Source organism: Macrobrachium nipponense, chromosome 12 (assembly GCF_015104395.2).
Source record: "Macrobrachium nipponense isolate FS-2020 chromosome 12, ASM1510439v2, whole genome shotgun sequence".
Lineage (NCBI taxonomy): Eukaryota > Metazoa > Arthropoda > Malacostraca > Decapoda > Palaemonidae > Macrobrachium > Macrobrachium nipponense.
The window spans coordinates 26,777,810-26,788,376 of NC_087205.1; the positions used below are offsets into that span (position 1 = coordinate 26,777,810).

Here is a 10,567-nt window from a genome sequence, read left to right on the forward strand (position 1 = left end):
TATAATAATAATAATAATAATTATTATTATTATTTATTATTATTATTATTATTTATTCTTAAAATTTGTTTTTTATTTGTCATTTATTTTATTGTGGTCTATCACAGTCCTCCAATTCGACTGGGTGTATCCATAGTGTGGGGTTCCGGGTTGCATCCTGCCTCCTTAAAAGTCCATCACTTTTCTTACTATGTGCGCTGTTCCTAGGAGCACACTCTTCAGCGTGAGTCCTGGAGCTACTTCAACCTCTAGTTTTTCCAGATTCCTTTTTAGGGATCTTGTGATTGTGCCTATTATTATTATTATTATTATTATTATTATTATTATTATTATTATTATTATTATTATTATTATTATTATTATTATTATTATTATTATTATTATTTGCTGGAAGAAGACCTTCATTAATACAGGTTTTATTGAAATAATGGCTATTTCAGCAGCGTTTATTTTGTATAGTTTCTCTATTCTTCTTATTACTGACTTTTCTTGTGTACTTAGGGTGGCTATTAAAACGTCAAATGGGAATTTCATGTCCAAAACGTGGAATTTGTGTATGCAAAATAAACGGTGCTGAAATGGCGATTATTTTCAATAAAACCTGTATTATTTTTATTATTATTTTTATTATTACTATGAGTTTTTTGGTAAAAGACCTCTTTCAGGCAAATTCTGTTATAGAGAAATGGCAGAATTGGCCAGTTACTCGGAATCATCGCTGAGCCACAGAAGCGAATTGTAAGAATAATAAATAAAAAAACAATATATAAAATCAGCTCGGTTAATTCTGCCATTCTCTTTAACAGTATATTATTATTATTATTATTATTATTATTATTATTATTATTATTATTATTATTATTATTATTATTATTATTATTATTATTGACAATCAAAAGCCACAGTAGTGTTAAAATATATTATTGTACAATGGTAAAAAATATATTGTACAATAATATTGTACAATAATATATTTTAACACTACTGTGGCTTTTGATTGTCAATATTATAGCCTCGTTACGGAGGTTCCTTAGTTCATTATTATTATTATTATTATTCTTGTTGTTATTGGTATTGTTTGTGATGGTTGCAGTACTTGCAAAAGGGGCTGCATTTTCAGAGATGCTCTTTTCTAGTTATTTTCCAAGAACTGCTTGACGTGTCGTGACCAGGGCTGCCGAAGTTTGGAAATGACGTCACTAATACGGCTTATCTTGTCCACATTGTGATTAGGTGTGGAATGTGTAATCCACACGTAAAAATTTCCACGCTTTTTACTTAAAAAGCGTATGCTAGTTGAAATCTAATAATAAATGAAAATTTTTTACTATTTTATTTTATAAGTCGCACACACAAATATCCATGAAAAAAAAAAAACACTTTTATCCTTTTTAATTTGTGGATGCGTTTGGATGTTTATCAGATGCATAACGCTGACCGTTGATTCATGTACAAACCAAGACCTAGAATATAAGCAAGATCTTCACCGTACGAACTGGCTGGCTCCAGCTCCAACCAGAATCAACAAAATCTACATTTATTCTTTTTCATAATACTAGAGAGTATTCTTAATTTGCTAGTTTTGATGGTATATGTTCTTGAAAATTTTGTTAAATACATGCATACATTCATACTGCCATTTGGTAGCAAATTATTTTTCAGCGATGACTTTGCAGCTTTGCAATACACATTGCAATTTTCGCAAGTGAAAATGATTAATGTGCCTGTATAATCAGTTTGGTTATTCTACAACTACGGTGACATAAACTTTTGAAATGAACGGGCTTTAATGATTTCATAACAATAATTTGTATAACGTAAGACCTTAATTAGCAAAAATCATAGGTCTAGTTTACCAGTATAGATGATAGCGCTCATGATTTCGTTGTCAGTTGATATTGCCCTAAATGAATGACTATGTGTATAACAACGATAAAAGTGAGAAATTGTATAATGCAGTGGTAATTAAATCTCCATGTAAAATTGAATGGTTCAATACATTAGCCTAAGTCCAGTATATGTTACCAGTGTACTTTTCTCTACAAAATAAGACATAGTTATAACACCGGTGCTTACTATTACATTTGCAGCTTCAATTCTTTATGAAAGTGATTGTAATTATGTAATATCAATAATACATTACAGTGATAATTATTTTTTCAAGTTCACTTGCGAGCATATAACCGTGTTAGTTGGCCCAAGATATAGGTCTAGTCATTATATTTAAGGCAATAATGCCGGATTGAACATCATTATAAATTTATCGTTATATTTCATTACGATAATATGATTATGATGCCTTACATAATTATATAAAGTTGTTGTAAAACACCTATGTTACTTTTTTCATCATCAAATTAAATAAGTTTCATTCCAGTTGTGCATCATCAAATTAAAGGAGTACCGACTGTTGTTGAGAAGTTTTGCTTCTTTTACCTCATAAAAAAACTAGAATAAAAATCTAACAAAATTTTTAAACAATATGAGCTAAAAACTTATTTATGTAAAAAAAAAAGCTACTGGTTGGAAATTCATACCGCTAAGTTTTGAGCACTTATAAGATCACTATAAACAACTTATACATGCCACAGAGTTCGATTAAGTCTAATATATTGCATAACTGGCAACTGTCTGAGGCCGTGCGTGGATTTCCTTAAGTGTGGAAATCTGGCAGCCCAGGTCGTGACCACAACATAGAAGATTTTTGCTTCAGTTGCAATAACGGAAGTATAAGATAAGTCTGGAAATAAGGTGAGAACTCCAATTCCCCTGCGAAGGGGAATGAAAAGTCTTTTAGCTCATTATCGTAACTTCCTTCCACTTTGCGTTGGGTTTCTATCTTTCAGGTTGCACAGGTTTATGTTATTTTATAAGAACAATTCCATTTTTTAAAGTTTAGATTACAGTATTCATTCTTGGCTCGCTTTCGGAGAATATACTACTTAGATCCAGATAATTCTGAAGCATGGAATTCTTATGAGCCTGATTAATTTGGTTGTCAGGTAAACAGAAGCTTCTTGAAGGTCACCGTTATACCTAGTTTGAAATTTCAAAATGATACACAATCCCGATGACCAAGGCAGATGGCTTCCAAATTAAGATCGACCTGCTGCCTTCGTGGAAAATACTCGATAGGTATTTCACTACATATTTGATCATTGTCAGATTTTATGATTTATGACTACCATCACGCTGCTGTAAATCGCAGAAAAAAACTTGATAATTTTCCTAGATATCATGCCGTTACGATTTGAAAGTCGTAATTTAGAATTAGTAAAAGTATTTGAGTATCATCCTCTCGAGGAGCTTTGAATGATATGAGTATAAATAAAAAAGAAATCCCAAAAAGGAATTCACTTCACAGTTCTTTCCTCTGGTAATTTAACAGAGGTTTTTTTCTATTTTTTTTTCTTGCGGTGCTGAAAGGGGAAGAGGAGGGGGTGGGGGGGACGGCGTTTGTTATTTCCCACATCATTTCTGACATTAGTCATCTTAATTTCTTTTCTTGTTTTAAATCCTCAGCTGAAGGCCCTTATGGACGAGTCAATAGATTACAAACCCGCGAGAACTCCTTAGCGAATTCAGCCTGAAGAGAGAGAGAGAGAGAGAGAGAGAGAGAGGAGAGAGAGAGAGAGAGAGAAGAGAGAGAGAAAAAATCAGGGGACAGAAAGTAAAAGCTATAAACTAGTGATTCATAAGATGTCAACAAAGAGCATGAATGAATTTGAGAAGATTTCTACAACTGCATCGAGTACACTTTTCCCATTTTAGTTCTGGCAAAGATAAACGTACCAGTATTGCGAGATAAACATTGGCATCGTTCGGAAATAAAGACAGAATAGAACAGAAGTATGAAAAATATAACATTTCAAAATGGTAGCAGCAACTCAGTACTGTTAGGAACATTACTCTCTCAAAACACATCCTGGTTATTATCAAGCTGAATTTGGATAGACAATGAAATAAACAGTAGCAGAGGAAGAGACTAGGATTGACTCGTGTCCTCATTCTGTAGACAGGATGTCTAAAAAGTATGAAATTAATGAAAATTGTGAAATGACAATTGATTGAGTAACCTAAGGAGTAGAGACCAAGAGGAACCTTTTGCTGTTACTACCAAGGAGTGTTTTCCATTTGTAGATGCAGTAATTTCTCTAGGTGAAGTGAATACTGATTTCAGATTGATTTCTTACAGTAGATTCACATCAGCCGTGTATATGATGTCTATGCCAGTCGCTTACGACGCTCCTGATTGGCTGTTCATAAGCCAATCACAGGGTTGGAAACTCTATGTCTCTCGACAGAGTTCACACAGGTAGGATGTATGTTCCACCTCTCCTAAGGGATACTTTTGAAAGACGTAGTATCCCTCATGAAAGGTGGAATATACATCTTGCCTATGTGAAGTCTCTCGAGAGACTAAGAGTTTCCAGGCCTGTGATTGGCTTATCAACAGCCAATCAGGAGCGTCGTAAGGGAATAGCCTAGACATCAGATGCACGGTCGATGTGAATCTACTATAGTAAACCCTCTTCCAGCAGAATGGAATAAATGAGTATCTCTCTCCAGCTGGTTATGTCTCACAAAAATGTCTCTCAAATATACTGAGTACATATCTTCTCCCCTGCCGTTTTATCAGTGGCAATTATTCATGTGCTTCTTTTATGTGTGTATTACAAGCTAATGATTTCCAACCAGCACCTGGCCAGCCCTGTGAGAGTCAAGTTTGACTCACTGGGCTGGTAAAAACTCCTTTTTTTAATAATAATAAACTCAGCACCTGTCATTCTATCCTATTGTTAAAGGGCATTTAAGTTTGTGGATGATGAATAGTTATATGAACGAAGCCTCATACTTAGATAATAAACAGATATGAGTGGTGGAATTTACGCTCTCAACTCACGCACTGGCCCGATGGTCACTGTTTTTTTTATAGAACTTTGTACTATTCAACTCCATTCAACTACTTTTTATTTTCTTACATTTCAGATAAAACCTCTACTTTGTATTCACACTTAAGGGCATTGTATTAGTAAATTGTAATGAAGCAGCCTTTACTTTTTTTCCTTAGGCTCAGCTAATAATTATTCCTTCCCATTTACTTCTCTTTTAAGGCACGAGTATATGTTCAAAGAGTGACTCAGTTAAGTAATTTTAACTTTTTCTATGACCATATCCCATTTTTAGACATTATCTTTGCTTTAATTTTTGTTTCCCAATCAGTCACAGCCTGGCTTCATATATTAACTGTTTACACAAAACCTGGTTTTGAAATAAATTTACATCCTCTGTAGTTCCTTATAATATACCTCTTGAAGTCAGCAAAATTGTATATCAAAATGCAGTGTTATTTAGTTCACTAATAATGCTTTGATTGCATATATGATATAATTTTACAGTTAAATATTTCCTATCATATATACATGTATATATATATATATATATATATATATATATATATATATATATATATATATATATATATAAATATATATATGTATATAAATATATATATATATATATATATATATATATATATATATATATATATATATATATATATATATATGTGTGTGTGTGTGTGTGTGTGTGTGTGTGTGTGTGTGTGTGTCTTAGAGAGATGGCTTAAATTCAGTTAACCCGTCCACGTCAATATTAATCAAAGTTTCTCACTTGCAGAACGTGACTTGATCTCAAACGTCAGATACGAAAAATTGAGTGATACTCCCCCGAGGATATCGACCCACGCCTGACATACCAAGTCGTTGAACGACCTCGTATTCGTCGCATTTATTCGCCAAGAAGGATCGTCGTAGGTGAAATGGATTGTCATGGAAACGTAAAGAAATGAAAGTGACATTCAGTGGAAAAAATGATGAAGAACTGCTATGCTCTATAAAGTCCTTAAATCTACATTAACAGGAACTTCGCTTTATTCCTGATATGCTATGTGCTTACGGCAGTAACATTTAGAGATAATTAATGCTACGTCATATGCAAAATAAACGCGCCTCATAAATCTGAAACTCCAGTTGACCTTCCAGACCGAGGTTGGACATTTGTTTTATTGCAGTGAAGTTAATATTGGTGTGCAAATTTATACATGTTCTTATTACAATAATCTACAATAATTACTGTGAAAATGTAAGCCACAATTAGAGGTAATTCTTCATATAACATTGCTGTGACTCTATTATTATTATTATTATTATTATTATTATTATTATTATTATGTATGCCGCAAACACATCTTTCAAATATCTTTTATTGCAAAAAATGGCAGCATTTACGGAATTGATTTTATACAAAATTCTCTCAATTCATTAGAAGAATTGAGAGAATATTGTATAAAACCAATTCTGCAAAGTCTGCCATTATTTTCAATAAATTTTAATATTATTATTATTATTATTTTTATTTTTTTTGCTCTATCACACTCCTCTAATTCGACTGGGTGGTATTTATAGTGTGGGGTTCCGGGTTGCATCCTGCCTCCTTAGGAGTCCATCACTTTTCTTACTATGTACGCCGTTTCTAGGATCACACTCTTTTACATGAGTCCTGGAGCAGCTACTTCAGCCTCTAGTTTTTCCAGATTCCTTTTCAGGGATCTTGGGATCGTGCCTAGTGTTCCTATGATTATGGGTACAATTTCCACTGGCATATCCCATATCCTTCTTATTTCTATTTTCAGGTCTTGATACTTAGCCATTTTTTCCCTTTCTTTCTCTTCAACTCTGGTGTCCCATGGTATTGCGACATCAATGAGTGATACTTTCTTCTTGATTTTGTCTATTTGCACGTATCACCCTATCTGTTCTGATACCAGAGTCCCAGAGGATCTTTGCCTGATCGGTTGGTGTTAGGTATCAATTATCACTGCAAGGTAGCTGATGTTTCTTGCACAGGCTCCAGTGGAGGATTTTTGCTACTGAATCATGCCTCTTTTTGTACTGGTTCTGTGCAAGTGCCGGACATTCGCTTGCTATGTGGTTTATGGTTTCATTTTTCGTATTGCACTTCCTACATATGGGAGACATGTTATTTCCATCTATCGTTCTTTGGACATGCCTGGTTCTTAGGGCCTGATCTTGTGCCGCTGTTATCATTCCTTCAGTTTCCTTCTTGAGCTCTCTCCGCTGTAGCCATTGCCATGTGTCATCGCTGGCTAGTTCTTTAGTCTGTCTCATGTATTGTCCCTGCATTGGTTTGTTATGCCATTCCCCTGTTCTGCTTGTCTTTCTCCTGTCTCTGTATATTACTGGGTCTTCGTCTACTTTTATCACTCCTTCTTCCCATGCACTCTTGAGCCACTCGTCTTCACTGGTCTTCATATATTGCCCCAGTGCTCTGTTCTCGACGTTGACGCAGTCCTCTATACTTAGTAGTCCTCTCCCTCCTTCCATTCGTGTTATGTATAGTGTGTCCGTATTTGCTCTTTGGTGTAGTGCTTTGTGTATTGTCATATGTTTCCTCGTTTTCTGGTCTATGCTGCGGAGTTCAACCTTCGTCCATTCCACTATTCCTGCGCTGTATCTAATTACTGGCACTGCCCATGTGTTTATGGCTTTTATCATATTTCCGGCATTGAGTTTTGACTTGAGTATAGCCTTGAGTCTGCATATATTCTTTCTTGATCGTGTCCTTCATCTCTTGGTGTTTTATATCCCCTCCTTCCATTATTCCCAGGTATTTGTATCCCGTCTCATCTATGTGTTTGGTGTTGTTCCCATCTGGTAGCTTTATCTCTTCAGTCCTTGTTACTTTGCCCTTTTGTATGTTGACTAAGGCACATTTTCCTATTCCAAACTCCATCCTGATGTCCCCAGATACATTTCTTACAGTCTGGATTAGGGATATCTATTTCCTTGATGCTCTTACCATACAACCTGATGTTGCCCATGAACATCAGATGGTTAATTTTGTTGCCTCTTTTCTTGAGTTGGTACCCAGCATCGATCTTCTGCAGTACTTTTGTCATGGGAATCATGGCTACTACGAAGAGTAGTGGGGACAGTGAGTCGCCCAGGAAGATCCCTCTCATATTAACCTCTGCTAGTCTTATTCCAAAGCTTGTAAGTATTGTATTCCAGTTGCGCATTGTATTTTTGAGGAAGCTGATGGTGTTTTCCTCTGCCCCATATATTTTCAGCCATTCTATTAGCCATGTGTGTGGTACCATGTCGAAGGCTTTCTTAAAGTCTATCCATGCCATTATTATTATTATTATTATTATTATTATTATTATTATTATTATTATTATTATTATTATTATTATTATTATTATTATTATTATTATTATTATTATAATTTTTTGCTCTATCACAGTCCTCCAATTCGACTGGGTGGTATTTAAAGTGTGGGGTTCCGGGTTGCATCCTGCCTCCTTAGGCGTCCATCGCTCTTCTTACTATGTGCGCCGTTTCTAGGATCACACTCTTCTACATGAGTCGTGGAGCTATTCAGCTCTAGTTTTTCTAGATTCCTTTTCAGGGATCTTGGGATCGTCCCTAGTGTTCCTATGATTATGGGTGCAATTTCCACTGGCATATCCCATATCCTTCTCATTTCTATTTTCAGGTTTTGATACTTATCCATTTTTTCCCTCTCTTTCTCTTCAACTCTGGTATCCCATGGTATTGCGACATCAATGAGTGATACTTTCTTCTTGAAAAACAGAACAGAGGACTGACACAACAAACCAATTCACGGACAATATATGAGACAGAACTAGCCAGCGATGACACATGGCAATGCCTACAGAGGGGAGAGCTCAAGAAGAACACTGAAGGAATGATAACAGCGGCACAAGATCAGGCCCTAAGAACCAGATATGTTGAAAGAACGATAGATGGAAATAATACGAAAAATGAAACCATAAACCATATAACAAGCGAATGCCCGGCACTTGTGCAGAACCAGTACAAAAAGAGGCATGATTCAGTGGCAAAAGCCCTCCACTGGTGCCTGTACAAGAAACATCTGCTACCTTGCAGTGATAAGTGATACGAGCACCAACCTGAAAGAGTGATAGAAAATGATCAGGCAAAGATGCTCTGGGACTATGGTATCAGAACCAGACGGTACGTTGATTATTATTATTATTTTTATTGTTATAGAATACAATAGCTGTTTCAACGGCATTTAATTTATATAGAATCTTCTCAATTCTTCTTATCATCTTTTTCTCGTCAGCATAATAAGATAATAAGAAGAATTGAGAAGATTCTATATAAATTAAATGCCGTTGAAACAGCTATTGTATTCAATGCTACTGCCCTCAGAGAGGGCCTCCTTCCTTATTATTATTATTATCATTATCATTATCATTATTATTATTATTATTATTATTACTTTATTATTATTATTATTATTATTATTATTATATTATTATTATTATTATTTTATTATTATTATTATTATTATTATTATTATTATTATTATCATGGAGGTTCGTATGCCGATGGCAGAATAATTTTTTACAAGGCTTAGCTTCAACATCCAGTATCTTCATTGCTGAACTATATTACTGTATATTAGTTTATGCTATTGCCAATTATTCTAACCAGTGTAGTTAACCAAGACTTGTGTAGTTTTCGGCAAATAGGGTTTAAGAGGTATTTGTTAACTTGAAGAGTTGGAGTTGATTTTGTTATGGAAGGCCAATAAGTTTATAATACATATATTTAAGAGTTTCCTATGCAATCCTTGCGAATGTATTTTATGTAAAGCAGTGATTTATAAAATCAACACTACTTAGTTCACGGACATATTCTAACGCTTGTCTCAGAGTTAATGGTTATAGAAATGTGTATTTGAACGGATAAACACATTTGAAATAAGAAGAAATTATTTATTTCAGTAAGGTGGTCTTATATAAAGTCGATACACACGGAATTGAACTCTTCAAACGTCCTAAAGTATCCACTTAAAGTAAAGTTAAGTCATCATCAGTAACCATTCTAAGTAAACCCCCAGGTTGAGCAGTGTGAATAGGACCGCGTGAGAGAGAAAACTTGGCTTATTATTCAGCCAAAGTGATGCAAAGATTGAGTCTTTTTGTGAAGCTTTGTAGTGATGGTGAGTAAATTGTACTACACTTGAAGAAAGGTGAAACAATATGAAATTTCGATTGGCAGCTGTGAACGAAATGCCGTCGAGTATAGTCTACGAATTTTTGAATTGTGAGTTATATCAACCTACATTCATTAAATTGTAGCCTCAATCCTGTTAGATAAAAAAATGTAGAATGGAATTAGGTATGTTTACGTATACTTACTAAAAATGTATATATACATGTTTAAGTAAGACTTATAACACTGTTCCATTATTTACCCTTGTTTTGTCTATTCTGAATTCATTTCCTTAAAAGAAAAACAGGCTTTATCATCATCTGTAATAACAGAAAACTGTTTAGGTCTTAACAAGTGTTTTTGGAGTCGTTATCGATGACTAAAATTTTTTTGGGTGATTAATTTTATAATATTCAGTCTTCTATTTTTTTACGTTAATCCCCAACGGGCTATAGTGGATTCACATCAACCGTGCACCTGATGTCTAGGCCAGT

The 10,567-nt window shown here is 34.4% G+C and overlaps 1 pseudogene; it reads left to right on the forward strand.

Moving 5' to 3' along the window:
* The window catches only part of LOC135224435 (uncharacterized), a 43,057-nt pseudogene extending 33,843 nt beyond the window's left edge, over positions 1–9,214 (forward strand).
* Positions 9,215–10,567: the final 1,353 nt, after the last annotated feature.